Here is a 15,853-nt window from a genome sequence, read left to right on the forward strand (position 1 = left end):
CCCCAGCCGAGGCCGGGCTCAGGGTGGCTAACAAGCAATAATAAAAACAAGTTGAATGAATACAACTTAAAAACAAGATTAAAATACAACTTTAAAACATTAAAACATTAAAATGCAGCCTCATCACAGGAGGAGAAAGGAAAAAAGAAAGAGGGGGAGGGAATCAAATTGACTCCAAGCCAAAGGCCAGGTGGAACAACTCTGTCTTACAGGCCCTGCGGAAAGAAATCAGATCCTGCAGGGCCCTGGTCTCATGAGACAGAGCGTTCCACCAGACCGGAGCCAGTGTTGAAAAAGCCCTGGCTCTGGTTGAGGCTAATCTAACTTCCTTAGGGCCTGGGACCTCTAGGGTGTTGCTATTTAAAGACCTTAAGGTCCTCCGTGGGGCATACTGGGAGAGGCGGTCATGTAGGTACGAGGGTCCTAGCCCATGAAGGGCTTTAAAGGTCAAAACCAGCACCTTCAATCTGACCCTGTACTCCACCGGGAGCCAGTGCAGCTGGAAAAGCACTGGGTGAATATGCTCCCATGGCAGGGACCCCGTGAGGAGCCTCGCTGCAGCATTCTGCACCCGCTGGAGTCTCTGGGACAGCTTCAAGGGCAGCCCTGCGTAGAGCGAATTACAGTAGTCAAGCAAAGGAAAGCCCAAGGGTTAGTTCAGGTCTTGCTCACCTCACCCCATGCTGGGATGCCCAGGAGAGCAGCTCCTCACTGGCCTCTGTCCCAAAACAAGGATCTGAATCCTGCAGCCCGGCTGAAGCTGGTAAACCCTCCACGAGGTGCTCTGGGGCTGGCGGGCTTTTGATACCCCTGCATGGTTGAAGTGCTTCTCTTCAGTAACTCACATATTCCTGAATCTTTTGCAGGAGATTGGAAACATCTGATAGTGACTTTCCTCGGACCAACTTCTTCTGACTCTTCATTGCCACGATGATAGCCGTCAGTTCAGTCTCTCTTGTTTTCGAGAATGCTTTCACCTTCATCTGCTCCAACCTGTGTTCCTTATTTCAAATTCTGTATTTCTCCTCGTTCTAGGAGGGGGTGGGTTGAAATAGAAAAGCATAAACTCAGTCCCTCACTGTCAAGTTGTGGGTTGACATAGCAGACGACACAGCAATTTCTCCAAAGCAGCTCTTTATTAGTAAGCTGGAACAGAACTAACTGAGGAGCTCAGCCAGCCTGCTTATATAGAGCTCCAGAACAATGTAACTGTTGCCATTTTCTAAAACTATCCAATCACTGAAGGTCACTTTTCGATCCTTCATTTGCATACAAAACTATCCAATCACTGAACGTCACTTTTCGATCCTTCATTTGCATAGCTATCTACAGTATCCCCCTGCTGGCCCAGGGTGAGAACTTCAGTACATAACACTCACCCTCCAACTTTCTTCACCTCGGCAGTTTCTTTCCAACATATCGTACTTTTTTGTGCAAAATATGCCCCTGTGTATAAGACGACCCCATTTTTAGTAAATGGGGGGAGATTGTTGTTAAGCTTTTTGGGGGGGGAGGTTGCAGACAACTGCTCACCCACCTGAACACCGCTGCCAATCACACACCTCAAAAAAGCCACCGATCCTCCACCCGCTCCACTTCTTCTAGGATGATTTCGGAGATTTCGTCTTTGTTGAAATCAATTCCCAGTCCATGAGAAAAAAGGGAAAAAAAGAAACAGGAATGTCAGAATGTGAGGGATGGATCAGACCCCCAGGCAGGCATGTCACATTTTTGAAAGCAGATTTCGAAATATACTAACATGTAGATTTGAGGGCGGGGACTGGGATGGAAAACATCTTTGCAAAATGGGGACCAGTGAGCATTTCAAAGCAAATTCATGTTTTTGTTTGGATCAGGAAAGCCCAGATGAGGTAGGTTTGCATTAAAATGGAAACAAACTAAAAATTTCTGTCCGCGATGTCATTAGAGACCCTATTTGTTTGTTTGTTTGTTTGTTCGTTCATTTAGAGCATTTGTACCCCTCTCTTAAGCAAAAAAGGCTCCAAGAGAGCCTTCTATGAAATCAAATGCAAGAAACTCCCTAATCGCAGACTTCTGTTGTTAGAAACAATCTGTGTAAGAAACAAACAAGGAAAGGGGGCAAGGAGGGCAGAGGAAAAGGCAACTCACAGGCTCAGGAACCAGTGTCTAGAATGCTGTTCTCATCTCTCCCATTGAGGCAGCCTGATGAAATGGCGGCCGCCAGATGCCAGTTGGGGGAGAGGAGGCCTGAGGGAGCTGGCCTGTCTCAGCAGAGCCCATGGCGCTGTTTCTCATCCGTCCTTCCTCCAGGAGCAGAGCTCCGCCAGGCCTCCTGTCTCTCCCTCGCCTGCACCTGGGAGCAGCCCTTTCCTGCGATGGACTCTGTGGACAGGTGGGCAGCAGGGCTCCCTGCCTCAGCTCTGCAGAAAAAACCAGCTCCATCCGGCACCCCCTTCCCCTCCACTGGGCCAGCTGCTCACATTCTCTTTCCTTCTTCTGTTTTCCCCTTTCCCTTCCAAACTATAGTACAAAGATAACATCCAGCATGTATAAATAGAAATGAAGTCTCTTCTAGATTCACATGTACATAAATCAGAAGGCATCCTCTGTTCAAAATAATATTCAATCAACTGCAATATAGAACACTAAGTTTTCCTTGACCTGGTCAAAGCTCAACCCTTTCTTTGATTTTGGATAGCTCTTTGCCAAACTTGGTGATACCATTAATCTAGGTTCTAGAGTTAAGTCCCCTAGCCATGGCAACCTCCACTTACCTCCAGGAGTCTTTGGGATGCCATCTTCTAATGTAGTGACTAAGCGAAGGTCACTACAAGCCATCTCTGCAAACTTCGAGATGCTGAGGATGCAGGAAGCTCAGTTCAAACGGTCACAAGTTTCATTGTAGGCAACAGCCCTTGAGAACATGGAATGCATGGCCCCAGTGCCAAGGTTCTGGAAGACTTAGTGGTTAGAGTGCTGGACTCTCACCTGGGAGAACAGTTTTCAAATCCCCCCTGAGACTCACTGCGTGACTTTGAGCTAGTCCCTCCCTCTCAGCCTAACCAGCCTCACAGGTTGTTTTGAGGAGAATATACGGAGAAGGAGAAATATGCATGTCGTATCGAGATCCTTAGGGACGCGGGTGGCGCTGTGGGTTAAACCACAGAGCCTAGGACTTGCTGCTCAGAAGGTTGGCGGTTCGAATCCCTGTGACGGGGTGAGCTCCCATTGCTCGGTCCCTGCTCCTGCCAACCTAGCAGTTCGAAAGCACGTCAAAGTGCAAGTAGATAAATAGGTACCACTACGGCGGGAAGGTAAATGGTATTTCTGTGCACTGCTCTGGTTCGCCAGAAGCAGCTTAGTCATGCTGACCACATGAGCTGTACGCCGGCTCCCTCGGCCAATAAAGTGAGATGAGCGCCGCAACCCCAGAGTCGGCCACGACTGGACCTGACGGTCAGGGGTCCCTTTACCTTTACCTTTTATTGAGCTCCTTGGAAGAAAGGCGAGATATAAATGTCATAAACTGATCCACAAACTGCCAGCTGTTAAAAGATGACCTATACCAGTATGTGCATAGGCAGTGGAAGGCGCCGGTGGGGGAGGGGAGCTGCTCCCCGCAAACCAAGCAAGTAGATAAAAATACTTAACTAAAAGTAGAAATTGAAGAAATATTTTGAGAGATTTTTCTGGGGTTGAAAGAAAGCAATGGAAAACAACTGTTGTTGAGACATTTAATTCTGAATCTGCTAGACAGAGCCAGAGAGAGGATGGTGACAGTTAGGTGTCCTGTTCCCATCCTATTCTCCCCTTCCAAAAAGTTGCCCAAAGCTGAACCCTTTCTTTGATCTTGGATAGCTCATTGCCAAACTTGCTGATACCATTGTTCTATGTTCTAGAGTTAAAGTCCACTGGAAATGCCAACATTCACCTACTTCCAGGACTCTTCGGACGCCATATTCTAACCTAAGTAAGCAAACTCTGCAAATTTCTACATGTTCCCTGTGATTGTTTGGGGTTTTCCTTCTTCCTGTGCATTTACATGCAGCACGGGGACTAAGTGCACAGTCAAGTTCTGTTGTGTGTGTCTGGCTTGTTAAGGTGCATTCTTTGTTTATCTGGGGGGGGGGGTCAATAAAAATTCATCTTTTAAAAATAAAATAAACTCTCTGAGCTCATACCCTTCCTCCTCGGGACAGTAAATGCCATCCAGGCAATGCAGTCTCCTTTCCCCTACAGTTCATATTGTACACACACCCCTCTCTCTCTCTAAACAAAGGCTACAAGATGCAAACCTGATTCACGATAGGAGCTGCGGCTCTGAGGTTGGTTGCTGCTGAAACAACATTAGTGTTCCCCTCGTATTTACGGGACTCTCCTGGCATGCCCCACAGAGGACCTTAAGGTCCATGAATAACCATAGTTTAGAGGTCCCAGGCCCTAAGGAAGTCAGACTATCCTCCACCAGGGCCAGGGACTTTTCAGTGATGGCTCCGACCTGGTGGAATGCTCTGTCCCATGAGACAAGGGCCCTTCAGGGTTTAACCTCCTTCCGTCGGGCCTGTAAGACAGAGCTATTCCACCTGGATTTCAATTTGAACTTAGCCTGATCTTTTATTTCCCTTCTCTTCCCTCCCTTTTATGAAGATTACCCATTCTGAGACCCCACATCTAATTCTCCCCTGGCCTCCTCGCTGGCCCAAGTAGGACTAATTCAGCCAGCTAGCCCTGGTGATTATCTAATGCTTATTAGATGGATTTCCCCTAAATTGATTTCTGAACTTTGAATTTTATTGTTATTCATGTTTTTATACTGTATTTTATGCTGCTTTTACAATTAAAGTGTTTTAAATTTGTTGTTAGCTGCCCTGAGCCTGGTTTTTGAACCAGGAAGGGCAGGGTATAAATAAATTATTATTATTATTATTATTATTATTATTATTATTATTATTATTATTAGTGCTCTGCATGGAGCTGCCCAGGGTGCTGCTGAATCCTGAAAGCCTTGCTTGGCATTCATACAGACTTTGCCCCGGCTTGCTCTTTTTGGCCACCCCTAGCTCTTAGCTCAGGTCAGAACCCCTGAACTGCTACAGCCAGAACACATTAAAACGCCAACATCAAGGGCAAAAATTGCATGCGGGGAAATCCCTGGAGGATCCTAGAGTAAAGCTTGAAGCTCTAGCTGCCCTTACTTCGAAGGAAGCACCACTGAAATCAAAGGTGTGGACTTCGAAGCTTAGAGCTGAGTTTCACAAGTTCTTCCTCTGCCTAGGGTATTTTGCAATTTCAAGGATCACAGTGGGCAAATCCAGGTGGCACACAGCATATGCCTTTGCCGGTTGCTGCTGTCAGTCCCTGGGGCCTTGGGCTCCAGAGAGAATGCAATTTATACCCGCCCATCGTGTTTCTAATTTCTGGGATTTTAACTGCAGGGCCATGAGCTGTATTAAGGACACGGCTGATCCATCACCAGTAAATCAAAAAAGAAAAGGGGAATAAAACCAACCTCCAAGAGGTGCTTTGGAATAAATTATTTCCCCATGTCATGAGGGGAGATTCACTTGCCTGCCACATTTTAATGCACTTCCAGATCGAGATAGATAAGGTGAACTTGCTGCATAAAAAGTTAAGAATGAGCACCTCCTGGCTGGCTTTAAAGTTCAAGCATGGTGCAGATCATAAATCGAATGGGATGGCAGCCTCCTGCTAAATGCCAGGCTGACAGAATGCAAATATACGCCTTTTCTCACCCACCATTAGGCTCAAGAAGCAGAAGAGCTGCTCCAGGGAAGCTCATGTTGTTGTTTAGTCGTTTAGTCGTGTCTGACTCTTTGTGACCCCATGGACCAGAGCACGCCAGGCACTCCTGTCTTCCACTGCCTCCCGCAGTTTGGTCAAACTCATGTTCGTAGCTTTGAGAACACTGTCCAACCATCTCGTCCTCTGTCGTCTCCTTCTCCTTGTGCCTTCAATCGTTCCCAACATCAGGGTCTTTTCCAGGGAGTCTTCTCTTCTCATGAGGTGGCCAAAGTCTTGGAGCCTCAGCTTCAGGATCTGTCCTTCCAGTGAGCACTCAGGACTGATTTCCTTCAGAATGGAGAGGTTTGATCTTCTTGAAGTCCATGGGACTCCCAAGAGTCTCCTCCAGCACCATAATTCAAAAGCATCAATTCTTCGGCGATCAGCCTTCTTTATGGTCCAACTCTCACTTCCATACATCACTACTGGGAAGCTCATAGCAGAGGACAAAGGATGTTTGCAATGGGGAACATAGGGCTGGACGTTGGGGCTGAAGTCTGTGCTCTGCTAACCTCTACGCTGGATTACTGCAACGTGTTACACATAGGGCTGCCTCTGAAGATGGTTCGGAAACTTCAGCTGGTGCAGAATTCAGGGGCCAGGTTCTCATCGCGGCAAGACAGTTTGAGCATATCACACTGATCCTGGCCTGACTGCACTGGGTGCCACTTAGTTTCCAGGCCCAATTCAAAGTGCTGGTGTTGACCTAAAAAGCCTTAAATGGCTCAGGGCCGCAATACCTCAAGGACTGTCCCTCCCCATATGAACCAACCTTGACCCTGCGATCATCATCTGAGGCCCTTCTTTATGTGCTTCCTCAAGAAGTCTAGAGGGTGGCAACATAAGAATGGGCCTTTTCTGAAATGCATTCCACTGGGAGGTTTGTCTGGTGCCGTAACAACAAAGCAAAGCAAAGCATTTTGTACCCCGTCCATCTGACTGGGTTTCCCTAGCCACTCTGTGTGTCTTCCAACATTATATATCTTTGGGTGTGTTATGTACTGAGTTGAATAGGGTCCAGAATGCAGCAGTCTGATTGGTCCTAGAACAATAGGGTCCAGAATGCAGCAGTCTGATTGGTCCTAGAACAATAGGGTCCAGAATGCAGCAGTCTGATTGGTCCTAGAACAATAGGACCCAGAATGCAGCAGTCTGATTGGTCCACAGGAGCCACCCAATCCAGCTCCAGGTGGAAGTGAATCCGCAACCTCAGTGGCTTACAGGTGAATCCCGGAATTAGCCAATCACGTGGGGCCCATTGTGTAAATAATGTATATAATGTATATAAAGTATATATATAATGTATATAAAGCAGACATTCTGGGGGAACTTCCATTTTCCTCCTCACCACTATGAGCTGAATAAAGAGCATGAAATCCACTCTCAACTCCGAGTATATTTCAAGGCGCTAGGAGAAAACATTCCTATTCATCCAGGCCTTTGGCTGATTAATATTCTACAGCCTTTTAAATGTGACCGGGGGGTGGGGGGGGTTATTGTTGTTTTTGCTTTAACGATTTATTTGTGCTTTTAACTTGCATTTTTATTTTGTGAACCACCCTGAGACCTTTTGATGAAGGGTGGTATATAAATCTAATAAATTATAAAAATATAAAAATAATCCCTCTGCTTAGCCCACCTCACAGGGTTAGGAGTTAAAATGGGGCTGTTGTTCCTCTGCGCTAGGAAAGATGGGACAAGAACACCAGGAGCAGAGAGGGGGAACTATTGCCTCCATGTTCTGCTGGCTTTGGCATCCATCAAGTGTCAAAGAGATAAACAACTACCTGACATTCAGAAGACATCTTAAGGCAACCCTGTTCAGGGAAATTTTTAATGTATGACATAGTAGTGTATTTTGGGTGTTTGTGGAAGCCGCCCAGAGTGGCTGGGGGAACCCAGCCAGATGGGCGGGGTACAAATAATAAATTATTATTATTATTATTATTATTATTATTATTATTATTTATTAAATGATTGCTGTGAATCTTTTAGAGGTTGTTTCATTGTTTGGGGTTTTTTTGTAAACCGCTTTGAGATTTATTTATTAAAAAAAAGAATTGGTATAGATTGTATGAGATCAATCAATCAATATAAATAAATAAATAAATAAATAATGGGGAACTCCTGTTCCTTGGAGCGTCCATGCCAATGGAGTCATTTTGAGGTCTGGACAGCAGGAAACAAATCTTAGGTTTGCAGCTATGACAGGTAGAGGAGCCACAATGTCAGAAGAACATCAGGATCCTGCCGGATCCTGCCAATGGTGGCCCAGCTAGTCCCACATCCTGTTCTCACAGTGGCTAACCAGATGCCCCACAGGAAAACCCACAGCTAGCTCCTGTATTGCATCTAAATCCACCAAGTTAAATCCCCAGCTTTCTGGTACAGAAACCACAGAGCCTAGGACTTGCAGATCAGAAGGTCGGCGGTTCGAATCCCCGCAACGGGGTGAGCTCCCGTTCCTTGGTCCCAGCTCCTGCCAACCTAGCAGTTTGAAAGCACATCAAAGTGCAAGTAGATAAATAGGTACCGTTCCTGCGGGAAGGTAAATGGCGTTTCCGTGCGCTGCTCTGGTTCTCCAGAAGCGGCTTAGTCATGCTGGCCACATGACCCGGAAGCTGTCTGTGGACAAACGCCGGCTCCCATGGCCTATAGAGCGAGATGAGCGCCGCAACCCCAGAGTCGGTCACGACTAGACCTAATGGTCAGGGGGTCTTTACATCTTCCAAAAGTGAGCTGAGTTCCAATTTGATGCTAACTGTGGGCATGAAAACCCTCTGCTATTTTTATCTCCCCAACAGGCTATTATTAATCTGTCGTCAGTGTTTGGGATTTCTCTCTCCCCCCCCCTTTTTTTATATAGGATATATAAAGTCTCTATAAACTCAGCAGGATGATTTATGACCCGCCACCAAGGGACAACAGGAAAGTAATTCAGCAATGTTGCTTTGGGTTGCCTTCTTAACTCAGGTGTTTAGGATTAATGTCTCCCCTGTCCACCACCACATGCTGAGGGATCTTTTACTAGGCTACAGGTGAGTCCAAAAAAGCAAAAGGGGCCAAACCAACCGGATTCCCCATGGGGAGACTTGCTCACCTGCTTTTAGGAGATCATTTATCCAATTGAGATTCCATGCAGGTGGATCTTCCCTGGGGTGGATATCCTCACATAAGACAGTCTGGTTCATTGGAGATGTGTGCCTTCTGCCAGCTGCCTGGGGTCATTCACAGGCTGCCGCGTCTCTCTCTTTTCTTATTATGGCGCTTATATCCAACTTGGCATCTCAGAGTACTCCCAAAGGGGTTTCCAATCTAATCAATAAAACAAAATCATAGAATTGTAGATTTGGAAAGAACCCCAAGGTGCATCTAGTCCAATTGCATACAAAACAGGAATCCAATTCAAAAACCCCTTGCAAATGGCCACCCAACCTCTGTGTATATAAAACCTCCAAAGAAGGAGAGTCCACCACCTTCTGAGGGCGTCTGAATTGATATCCCATCTTTTACTCCAAGGAGCGCAAGATGACATATATAGTTCTCACCTTCTCATTTAATCCCCACAACCTGGCCCCAGGTCACCCAGTGAGCTGCATAGCTGAGTAAGGAGGTATTTGAACCCTAGTCTCTCCCAGGGTTTCCCCTTCTGAGAAACAGCTCTTCACTTCACTCACAGAAGCTGCTCAGTTCTGCTCCTGGTGAGCAGTTGCTGGTGGGGTTTAAAAAAACACACAATTGCAAGCATTCTATGATGTCACAGTAGGGGGTTTGCAGGCGCTGGGCAACCAAAGTTGGCATGAGTGTTACACAAATCTTAAGGTGCACACATAGCAGACACACACCCTAGAGAAAAACCAATCCTATTCCCTGAAAAAAGAGACACTTTCTTTGAGTTCACAGAGCAATCCTGAAGCCATCTTGACATTTACTCTGCAGTTGAAGGAAAAACCTTTTCCAATAGTTCTTTTCACTTACAAATCCTTCCAAAGCTATAAACATGAGGAGGTACCTCTCTTTGGGGAAGGGTCAGCAGCTGCCACTGTCCCAAGGACTCCTAAGGAGAGGGGAGAGGAGAAGAGGGAACACTCAACAAGGGAAGGAGTTTGAAAAAGGACGAGAGGCTGCCAGCTCTACTGGCAAGGGGTGACATAGCTGGGCTCCTGAGCCTCACAGGGCTGCCACAGAAAGAACGTAGTTGGTCAAGGGAGCCGTGGACTCAAAAAAGTCAAAAACCTCTGGGCTAAGGGAAACCCAGCCAGATTGGGGGGGGGGGGTATAAAAAATAAATTATTATTATTATTATTGTTATGGGCAATTTCTCAAGTCTTTAAAAGTTGTTACACACACTTGTCTTGGCTCCTCACCTCCATGCAACATGTAAGGTGAGAAACTCTGTCACAACAGTAAAATTAAGATCTGCCTTGCTTTGACTGGTTCCTGCCGCCACTCATTTTTCTCTGACCCATCATGGATTTAGCCCCAACCCCAAGAAACCAGTAACTGAAGGAGGTGGGTCATGGGAATTGAAGCGTACGCTTTCTGCATACAACACACCCACTGCCAAGCAGCTCCATCTCACCTGCCCCCAACCCCATACCACCCTCTCGCCTAAAATAGACCGGGGTCACTGAGTCCTTCCCGGCAATAGAATTAGCCGTTCTGGAAGATTCCTAAAATGTTATTAATCCAGAGTCCAGAAGGTTCTGTTATAAGAATTCCAAGGTCCCAAATATAAAAGAAATGTTCATAAATGTACATGGCAAACACATACAGAAGTACAGGGCAGCAATCCTGAAGCCTTTTGGACTCTCCCAAACCATTGGGACTCTCCCAAATTGACTTCAAACATTTCTCTGCAAGGAGGAAGGAAATGGGAAATTCGCCTCTCCATTGTCTTTTGCTTACCTGTCTTAAGGGTGTATTTGTGTATGAATAGGGTGAGCCTGTGACCTGAATTCAGGAATTAAGGTATTTACCATCACAAAAGAATGGCCAGGCTGCCCAGATAAAGCAGTCAGTTACCATTAACAGATATCCTGGCCAACAGGATTTCTGTTGTAGATCACCTCCTGTGATGAATTTCTGCTGTGGACCCGCCCCCTTCTGTGATGTATGTATGATGTTTTGGGGGGTGGTCTTGAGCTACAGGGTGGGCAATTTCAAAAGTCCATATAAGGGTTTGCACACCATTGTTCTGGGTTCCTCCTCCCTCCTGCATGTGGTGAGTGAGGACCCTGTTGCAACAGTTGAATAAAGATCAGGCTTACTAGCTGCTTTGCTTCTCAATATTCTCTGGCTGGCCTCTGTTATTTGCTCCTACCGATGGGGAACCCACTTAAGGACTCTATACGGGCTCTTGCATACCTCTTAGGGGGAAAGGAGCAGGCTTTTTCTATAACATAGGACTTCACATTTGCACACCACCAAGTTGGGCCAGTGCTCCAAGAAAGGGCCCAAATATGCCTTCATGCCTCTTTCTCCTCCTCCTCCTCACACACAAACACTACTCTCCCTTGTGTATTTCCATCTCGACTGATTGCATACCCTCCAACATTTCTCTGTTGGAAATACGGATGTCCTATTATTATTATTATTATTATTATTATTATTATTATTATTCTCCGCCCAGCCACTCTGGGCTGCTTTCAACATACATAACAACATAATAAAACATTAAAGACTTCCTATACAGGGCTGGCATCAGATTGCTTCTAAAGGGTGCATAGTTACTTCGCTCCTTGGCTCAGGGGTCACAGAATTCCATACCCTCCAACATTTCTCTGATGAAAATAGGGACGTCCTAAGGAAAAGTGGGACATTCTGGGGTCAAATCAGGAACCGAGACGGCTTCTGTAAATCCTGGACAGTCTCTGGAAGAGAGGGACACTGGGAGAGTCTACGCCCCAGGAAGAAGCTGTGCAGAGATGCAGGGAGGCTCTGCCACATCCTGGGTGACTCCAGCTCATGTCCCAAGGCCCAGGTGGCCGAGGATGGAGAACCAGCCTCTCCCGGAAGAAGGCCAGAAGGACCAGGGAGCCCGGAGGTCCTCCTTGGGAATCAGGGGCTGCCCAAGACCTGGCTGGACCATCAGGACAGTCCTGGGAGCCAGAAGGCCCTCATCCAGGAGTAAAGCCCCAGCTGGGGTGGCCACCTGGCCTTCCAAAGACGGCCTGGTTCCCTTTTGGGGGCACAGAGTCCCCCTGCTCCCATTGGGATGCCGTTGGTCACGTTCTTGAAGGCATAAGAAATAAAATGTCAGAGTTCTTCCCTCACCCTAACCTGCTTGTCTTGCGCAGCCTACCTGGCTAGGCACCTTGCAAGAGGAGTCCGCCCTCCCTAGCTGGCTGATTGACGCTCCAGGCTAGCCAATAGAACTCATCAGCCAGCAATCTCTTCTGGGTGGGTGGAGCTGCTGCCATTGGCTCCCAGAGAAGCAGCCAGACCTTTCCTGGAGCAGCACCCTCTGCTTGCAAAGCTCCCTCTCCCTTGGCCTCTTGCTGGGGGTCTAAGGGGTATCTGGGCTCCTTTCCACCTCTAGAATGGAGGCTGCAAAGGGGGCCTTCTTCCCTTGAGGGTTCTGTCGCTGAAATGGCCCGTGTTATGTACTGAAGTTCTCACCCTGGGCCAGCAGGGGGATACTGTAGATAGTTATGCAAATAAGGGATCGAAAGTGACGTTCAGTGATTGGATAGTTTTAGCAAGTTGTTACAGTAACATTGTACTGGAGCTCTATATAAGCAGGCTGACTGAACCCTTCAGTTCAGTTCTGTCCTGGCCTGTAAATAAACAAGAGCTGCTTGAAGAATCGCTGTGTCGTCTCATATGTTCACCCACAACTTAACAGCCCGCACGAAGGGTGGCATGCAAATTTAAGAAATCATCACCACCACCTGCCATTCCCTGGGCATTAAAGCACCATAACCATAGCTGTCAACTTTCAGATTTGAAAATAAGGGATCAGCAGCCTTGAAAATAAGGGATCAGCAGCCTCACCTGTACCGGGGACAGTCTATGGATATCTAACAATCCGGGATAGAAGTGGGAAGCAGCGGGAAACGGCGCTGGAATAAGGGAATTTCCCGCCAAAAAAAGGGAAGGTTGACAGCTACAACCATAACCTTCCTATATTGGAGCTCTCAGGGGGATGATGAGTTATGCCCCTTAGGATGTTGAAGGCAAAGCTCCATGAGGAAGAGAAGCAGAATTTCTTGTTATCTCTTCCCCCTTACTTACTTACTTGTTGTTGTTGTTTAGTCGTGTCCGACTCTTTGTGACCCCCTGGACTAGAGCACGCCAGGCACTTCTGTCCTCCACTGCCTCCCGCAGTTTGATCAAACTCATGCTGGTAGCTTTGAGAACACTGTCCAACCATCTCGTCCTCTGTCGTCCCCTTCTCCTTGTGCCCTCCATCTTCCCCAACATCAGGGTCTTTTCCAGGGAGTCTTCTCTTCTCATGAAGTGGCCAAAGTCTTGGAGCCTCAGCTTCAGGATCTGTCCTTCCAATGAGCACTCAGGGCTGATTTCCTTAAGAATGGATACGTTTGATCTTCTTGCAGTCCATGGGACTCTCTTACTTACTTACTTACTTCCATTTTGGACTGGTTTCTAAATTTACTATCCTTCTGCCAGACAGAAATTCAGCAGGTGGGGAGCATTTTCTTTCAATCTTCTTTTTGGAATGTTTGCACTTACAGATCACTTCTATTTCATCATTGTAATGGATTGCTTTGAAGCCATTTCTGCACTGGGTAAAGTAATTTTTAGTCCCGTCCCCCCCAATTCCCCCACACCCCCACCAATATAAGGGCCTTATATTGCCTAACCACAGAATCCTCTCCAACATTTCTCCGATAAAAAGAGAGGTGTCCCATTGCATAATGATGATTTTACTGTTTATACTCCAAACCTCTTACTGGGTTTCCCCAGACACTCTAGGCAGCTTCCAACATATAAAAAAACATAATAAAACACTAAAAATTAAACAAACAAACAACAACAAATAACAACAACAACTTTCCTATAAAGGATTGCCTTCTGACGGATTGGGGAACAGATGACTGCATACCCTCCAGGCCATTTTTCCAATGAGAGGGATACTCTAAGGAACATTCCAGGATCCAATCAGAAACCGGGATGGTTTTGCTAAATCAGAGACGACCCTGGAAAATAGGGATACTTGGAGGGTCTGCCAAAGGGGGCAGCCGAAGGCCCAGCAGAAGCCTTGTAAGCAGTGGCGTAGCGTGGGGGGTGCGGGGGGGTGCGGGGGGGCTGGCCGCACCGGGCGCAACATCTGGGGGCGCGCGCTTGCACTCGCAGCTCTCTGCCCATACCTGGCTGAGTGCTAAAATCCACGGGTTAGGGGGTGCAAATTACTTGCCTTGCCCCGGGTGCTGACAACCCATGCTACACCACTGCTTGTAAGCAAAGTTGGAGGCCGTATTTCTATTTCCTGTCAGGGAGGCCCTTGACTGGGCCAGTCCAGCCTCATTCCGACCTCAGCCCTTGTCTGTGGGGCAATGCAGAGGCCTTGCAGTCGCTTGCTCCCAGGAAAGGGCGGGGTGTTAGGGGTTCTGTCTGCTCCTTGGGGTCTCCTGCTCTCAGCTGAGTCCGCATCACAAGGCAGGTCAGGCTTCGGAAGCCTGCATTGGGATTGGCCGCCTAGTTTCAAAGCGGCCAGTCCTGCCCTAGGTGGGTGTCGCCAGGGGCGGGCGGAAGTGTATATAAGCCCTGTTTCGCCAGTCTGCTCTGGACGCCTCTAGGAAGCCTGGAGGCTGAATGGCTGCCCTGGGTCTTGCTGAAACCCACCTCTCTTCCCTTTGGGAGGACAAGGGGCCCTTGGAGCCAGGCTACCAATTCTCCATAAACACCCACCCACCCACCGCATCCTGGAACCTGTAGGATAAGGTGGTTGTATTTGAGGCCCTCAAGTGAGCCTGTGCATTTGCATGATTTCTTGTTATCTCTTCCCTCCCTCCCTCCCTCCCTCCCTTCTATTTTGAACTGGTTTCCACATTTATGATTATTCCGGCAGGCAGAAATTCAGCAGGTGGGGGCCATTTGCCAGGCACTGCCTGCTGCCTGTGGGGCCCATGTAAGCCCCCCAGGGGAATCTGTGCGACTGCAGTATAATATTTATTGCTTTCACTTTATCGATCAGTGGTCTCATTAGATAGTAAAATTCATGTGAAATTGCTGTTTTAGGGGTTGTTTTTAAACGTCTGTGTTAAGTTGTGGGTGAACATATCAGACGACACAGCAATTCTTCAAACAGCTTTTGTTTATTCACAGGCCAGGACAGAACTGAACTGAAGGGTTCAGCCAGCCTGCTTATATAGAGCTCCAGTACAACATAACTGTAACAACTTTCTAAAACTATCCAATCACTGAACGTCACTTTCGATCCCTTATTTGCATAACTATCTACAGTATCCCCCTGCTGGCCCAGGGTGAGAACTTCAGTACATAACAGTCTAGAACGGATTAATCCATTTTGCATTACTTTCTATGGGAAAGCGCACCTTGGTTTGGAAACGCTTCGGTTTGGGAACGGACTTCCATAACGGATTACGTCCGAGAACCAAGGTACCATTATGACTACCAATTCTCCATAAACACCCACCCAGCCCATCCTGGAACCTAGTGTAGGACAAGGCAGTTGCAAGTGAGCCCCTCAAGTGAGCCTGTGCATTTGCCAGGCACTGCCTGCTGCTGCCTGTGGGGCCCAGATAAGCCCCCCAGGGGAATCTGAGAGGGTCTTGAGCCCCACAGCCCCCTTGGAGTTGGGCATGAAGGCCTACAGGGTCAGTTGCTGCGTCTCTGTCCAAGAAGAGCTGGGGGTGGGGAAGGGCAGCTTGGCCCCAGCAGGACAGGACTTGCCTGGGGACATCTCAGCCTCTCCTTGGGCCTTGGGAAACGGCCTCTTCCTCTGCCTTGTTCCTCCACGTTCCTTCCATTCGATTTCTTGTCTTTGGACTTTCCAAACCTGAGGACAGGACTTGTCTCACCTTTTTTTAAATCCATGTCAGCTGCTCTAGGAGACCACAAGAGTCTGCAAAGCAGGATAAAA

At 47.6% G+C, this 15,853-nt stretch overlaps 1 protein-coding gene and 1 long non-coding RNA gene across 4 annotated transcripts in view; one reads left to right on the forward strand and one right to left on the reverse strand.

Annotated features, from left to right (window-relative positions):
- The window catches only part of LOC310769870 (uncharacterized protein), a 177,017-nt gene that overhangs the window by 156,936 nt on the left and 4,228 nt on the right, over positions 1 to 15,853 (forward strand). The window lies entirely within an intron of this gene.
- Positions 7 to 11,866, reverse strand: LOC310769929. Of its 3 annotated transcripts, XR_014551860.1 has the most exons (5): positions 10,693 to 11,864; positions 8,885 to 9,841; positions 2,757 to 2,934; positions 1,534 to 1,625; positions 7 to 1,031 (listed from the first exon to the last, which is right to left on the reverse strand). It is a non-coding gene; the product is annotated as an uncharacterized lncRNA (long non-coding RNA). The 3 variants fall into 3 exon arrangements; XR_014551858.1 differs by having other exon boundaries at positions 1,538 to 1,625; positions 8,885 to 11,866; XR_014551859.1 differs by having other exon boundaries at positions 8,885 to 11,866.

Source organism: Podarcis filfolensis (assembly GCF_964270895.1).
Source record: "Podarcis filfolensis genome assembly, chromosome: 8".
Lineage (NCBI taxonomy): Eukaryota > Metazoa > Chordata > Lepidosauria > Squamata > Lacertidae > Podarcis > Podarcis filfolensis.